Source organism: Diachasmimorpha longicaudata, chromosome 6, assembly GCF_034640455.1.
Source record: "Diachasmimorpha longicaudata isolate KC_UGA_2023 chromosome 6, iyDiaLong2, whole genome shotgun sequence".
In the NCBI taxonomy this organism is placed as follows: domain Eukaryota; kingdom Metazoa; phylum Arthropoda; class Insecta; order Hymenoptera; family Braconidae; genus Diachasmimorpha; species Diachasmimorpha longicaudata.
This window is the reverse complement of record NC_087230.1, coordinates 5,413,511-5,419,510: the sequence shown is the minus strand read 5'-3', so window position 1 is coordinate 5,419,510 and position 6,000 is coordinate 5,413,511.

The window sequence follows — 6,000 nt, the reverse complement described above, 5'->3', positions numbered from 1 at the left end:
GTGTGGATAAAAAGGGCGCCTGCATCTTCAAACAGTTTCTCCCTTTTTTTATCTCTCGATACTTTTTCTTACTTCCTTCGGGGAGGAGCATTCTAGGCGCTTTGATTTTTGGGTCGATGCCTTGTGACTGGAAATAAGACACGACCATATACGGCTGGAGGACGCGTCGCGATAAGATAACCGAGTTACCAGAGGTGAATGAGGGTGGGGTGAAAATGCTCGAGGCTAGTTTAAGTCTTAATTACGAGGCGCAGGTTTAGAAACGTGACGTTATCGCACGCTTCTTCCTAGACACTCTCCTCTTCATCTGTCGTTTTATTTTATTTTTCTGTTATTCTTGTGGGAGAAAAATGGTGGAAAAAAGGGCACGTAAAACCGTGTTGCTTCACATTGAAACAGAGAAGAATAAATTTAATGGGAAACAGGCTTTGAATTACTCGAGTGTCGTAAAAACATCACACAATTCCGGTTACACATCTCACATGTGTGAGTTTAAATTTTGAGATTAACACATCCTTGGGGGGATTTCTTCAAATTAGATGGCCCCGGTGGGTGGTACATAGTGTGATGATCAGTAAATATTCATTGTTTAAGGCTGATGGGATTTTATGATTGAAAAGATGATGAGGGAAATTTATCGTTGCTCTGGTGAATCAAATAAATGCTCTCAACTGAATTTCATGTGTCGTGTCATTCCTCTGGAGAATTTTTATGACTTCTGGAATGAACGATTTGCAATTGAGAGAAATCTCTGGGGTGTATTAAAGACGTAGGTCATGCAAAGTATTATTCCCTTCACGGAGAGAATATTTTGTAAAATTACGGAATCTTCAGGAAAAATTCCCTGACAGTTCCGTAAAGTTTTCGATACATCTCCAGTCCTGGATTCATCTTATTTCCATTGTCAAGATGGACATTTCTCACGTGGGAAGAAGAAAATTATCGTATGGGGATATTGCCCACGATATATGAATAAATAAATAGAAGAGTTAAATTTGTATGATTAATTCGAGCATTTGACAATTTGACAAGTAAATCATCTCGAGTGAAATGAATTCTGATGTTGCAGACGTCGCTGGGAATTACTATATCTGAATACCCCATTAGACGATTGCATTTCAACTTATGAATAATTGTTTGCGATCTGATGAATTTGATATTTCCTTCACCATTACCAATCAGCTATTCACGGAATGATAATTTATTAAGAGAGATTACAAACAATACAATCTCGAAGATAATAATTTGATTACTTATCTTAGGCATTCCCATAAATTATGGGAATTATTACGAAAGTGTATTGATATATATTAAATATTCGCACCAGTTGTCACAAAAGGTAGGACACTCATATGCCATTACCGAGTCTCCAATATTCTGACAGGTGGAATAGAGGTCATAAATTATGAGGATATATCGAGGTACAGTCATTTTCCATCTATTTATTACAAGTTGCAAGTTTAATTTTCAATTTCATCTTCGCCTCTCCTGTGGCAACTGAAGATTTTGCTGATTAAATTCACTGTAACTTAAATGAATACTGGATAATAATCTTGACGATGGAAAAAATTGTTAGCAGCACTTGTCGTTAGGTCAACAAGTCATCTCCATATTTTCCAATTATGATATGTATGTATAATATGACATGTTTATTTAGTTATTCAAAACATTGAATATGACAGTTTTCCGATATATATGTGTTGAATTGATACTTTAGTTAGCTGGGGCCTTCAACCCTTTTTTTCTGTGAAGTTAACAGAGAAGACATAAATAAATAAATCATCAAATATATATTTTATGTTTTGAATTGAGTTTTCAATAGAATTTATTTTAATTATAATTGCAAAATTATGATAAATTGAATATATATTTTGTATTTTATACAGATTAGGTATATAGTATATAAATAATATATGGAACATCGATTTAATGGAACATTCAGTGAACAAATACGTAACTATTCCGCATTTTTTCCTGAATATTATTTTGACTGACAGATCACGGAACAGGCGCGTAATTTTTAAATAATTTTTCTATCTGTGCATGTGAATTTTTTAATGAAGAATACATCACGGGAATTGATTTCCCAGCATGAATATACCTCTGCACAATTGTCCATCGGGGGGATGCGTACCACATTGGCAACACAGATAGAGACATGCTTACGTATATACCAGTGTCCGGTCATTCCCATCGTGCGAGGTAAGCCCGAAGCGACCAGTCTCGTGTCATCGTGTCATCGATAATTGATGTATGCGCAGACTAATGGCTGTAATTACGACGACCTAATATCCATCCTGAAATCTCTCGTATAGCCTTCCCTCCCTCCAGTATTTCTCTTCATTGATGGGGGGTAAGGGGGTGGATAGGTAGTCGACACGCCTCACCGACTATCGCTCGCAAACATATAAACGATTTTTCTTCCGCTTGTGGCCGAACAATGCGGCCGACGAGGTGGATTTAAAAAATTTTATTTTGAGCGGAGTGAACGACAAAAAAAGGTGGGAAACAACTGGGGAATTAATTAGTTTGGGACATTGGAAGGGCACCACTGGACCCAGGTAATTAATAACCCCGGGGTCCGTTCAAGGTGAGAGGAAATGGATCTTGTGTGGACCCTTCAACATTCCTACAATTCTCGTACCAACATTTTTTGGATTCAATTGGAGATATGAAAGCGTGAAGGAGTTTATGTTCTCGGGTTATTTTTCATTGCTCATCATTTGTCAACAGGAGATTTGTTGGTTTATTTTTGGGGAACTAAAGTGGATTTATGGGTGTTAGTGTGGAAGTGCTGGGACAGAGTGAACCTTTACGGGTATTTTGATAAATATTTTAGAGAGTGAGGGGTTTTCAAGGTGTCGAAACATTTGTTTACATGTAAATAAAATTTTGTAGATTTTCATACACGAAAGTTTATAAAATATAGATTATAAAATATAAAAGTGATCATTTCGGAGTTTGTCGACCGTAAACAATTTATTTATTAAGGCTAACACACGCACTCGATTTGAGATTTGAATGAATAACAGGAAAACTCGTCGCGAAATCTTGGGAATAAAATAATTTAATTAACTGCTAAATATTGGGACATTAAATTCTTTGTGCGTCAAAAAAGCTTTTCATGTCCTCGAAAATTCCCCGTACAATTTTACCCGAAGCACATTGAAGAACGATTCAGAGGTTTTATAATCTCATATGATGAACAAATCCCATTGTTAATGTTTAAACCAGAATGGTGACCCTCGAATAAAGCAGTTGAACCGCAATTTCATACGAAATCTCCACGTCCACTAACTCTGATGAATTTTTCGTCTAATTCCCAAGAATTCGTGGCGACTTAGTCCCGACTCAACATTTAATAGAATATTTAATTATAAAATTTCAATGAAATCCACCCTGAGTGACCGAGTTTGAACAGTGGGCACAGGCCAACCCGGTCTGGGTTTAATCCTCGTATAAAATTCAGGGAAACTCGGGTGTATTCCCTGGCGGAGGGAATAGTATATTCTATAATAAGCTTATGTAGCAGAGGCCTGTAGCGTGACTAATAAGACTGTCGTCACTGTAGCGTTGGAAGAGGAACGGGAGAGTCCGACCAAAATGTTATATGTTATAGTACGTGTCTGCTCATCCTACTGTGTATGTGCATATTTACTCGGCGGTATTTCCGGGGGGGGGGGGAGAGGTGATTTCATTTTTCCACAGGCTGAGTGGATAATTTAATTATACGAGAATCAATTTTTATTTGAATATTGATGAATAGGACAATATGAAGTCATTAATTCAGTGAGTTTAATTCACGCCGTTAGAACGTTTCTGATATTTTATGGAAAATGCGAGGGAAATTCTCATGAGAGAGATTTGGGGTGAAAAGATATGAAAATATGAACAAGAAATTTTCAACTTTTTAATGTAGTGAGTTGACTTAACCCATTTCGACTTAAAATAAATGATTTTTTGATTCATATGAGGTCACTTCGGGTGAATTTTAATTTTCTATAGTATATGTCCTACATCGAAGGAAAAATATCATTTTTCCAATTAAATATTCTCCTGACAAGAATTTAAAGCGGATTTTCCAATGAAAATTTCGAGCAATTTGTTCCTCAAAAAATAATATAATTGGAAAAATGATATTTTGATCTCAGTGCCGACATCTTCAAGATTTCCCTCCCTTTTCCCAATATTTGAGAAAATACGAGGAAAATAAAAAGATAAAGTTAAATCAAATTTTGACAGTTTGGGATGATCACAAATTACGTAAAATTGAATTTGACATTGGGACAACTCATCCCAATATTAATACCGAGACGTCATCCAATCTGGGGCGAGTCATAAGGGAATGCGTCTCCTAACTCCATTCCCCAGGAGGGTTTAAGCAATACTCTTGGCTGAATCTCCCCCGTCCAGATACGGTACAAGGCACTTGCTTTACCAATGTTGTTATTGAATTATTTCGAGACCGGATTTTATGCGCAAAGGGCGCTTTCAAACTCGGATTAGGAGATCTGCAGATGGAGTAGGCGTGTCGTGACAGCTTCGGTCTGTTCCCAAAGTATTGGCAAAAGCCTCCGTCGTCGTGCCTCCCTCTTCCAATGTTTCGGTAATACTCGCTGCGGGGTGGGGTGGGGGTGGGGGGTGAGATCTTGATGAGAGGCTTTCCCCGAATCAAGATGCGATTAGGAAGATCGAGTTGTGGGGCCTTCAATACCCCAACAACGTTACGAGGGGAATTTCAACGCGAATGAGACCGGGGAGAAGAGGAAATAACAAATGTGTATCGATGATGTATCGACTAGTTCGTTCTATTAAATATATTCTTATCGAATATTTATTATTTCATCATTCCAGGGTAAACGAAGAATAAAATGCGCTGATTTTGGGGAAAAACATCGCGAGTGAACCCATTGTTCTCGAATTTCAGCAAGATTAGACTAACAAAATCATCCCCTAATTTTTATCGTACATTTTCCACCTTAAAAACCCAAACAATCCCTAATTTCCTCGAAAAATCAATTAATCCCATCCCCCGTTTTATTCAATTCCCCGTGAAAACTGTCCCCGCGATCACATTTCCCCAATTAATCACCAAAAAAAATAATATCCCCCTCAACAAATTTACCTATCGCACCATTGACCCGACGTGACACTCTCCTCTCGTGCGAAAATTTGACCTTCCAATTATTGGCGGCTGTGTGTTAAAATCATTGAAATCTACACACGCACGACTCCACGACCCCCAACACCCCGCAAAACACTCGTGCTTGGGGTTGATGTAATTGCGGTGGTGGTATCACGCGTCAGCAAACGTTGCGTTTACACCCCTTCGCCGTCTGCAAACGTCAATAGCACATACATATCCCTTTTTTTTCCACATATTTAATGCCCTTTTGGGAGCGAAACGCTACTCTGTTTATTGCCTTCATTTGTGAAAAAGAAAAATGAGAAAAATCCCGGTCACCCATCCCCTTTACCCCCACCCCTAGCTCAGTGAGACTGTTCTCGTGGCGTTGAACCACATACTGGGAACAAAGCAGATGGAAATCCTTAACGGTTATTGGCTCGTGTGTATTTCCACGCGTTTCCTTCTCTCCCTCTTTCTCTTTCATCCGCAAAAGGCATCGCGCGTGACCACAATCCACCTACGGCGATTCATCGGGGGTGAGTAGGAGAAGGGGAGCAGGCCAACAGTAGTACAACAATTGTACATGTCCGTGGAAGAGAAACAAGAGGGATGTGGTGGGGGGGGGGAATAAGAGGGGCTGTTACTTTCAATTAGATAATTGGAACTGCTCGGTAAGTCGAGAGCCAACTATCCCCCCCTGCCCCCCTCATTCCTCCCCACTCGGCTACAATGTTCTCCTCTCGCCACTGACAACCCCACGATGAGCTCTACCATTCCATCGTGGTAAACGCAAAACGCGTTGGTTAACAGTTTCATACCACTCACGCTATATCCAGGCACACTTTAATCCCCCTCCCACCTCCCTGGCCGCT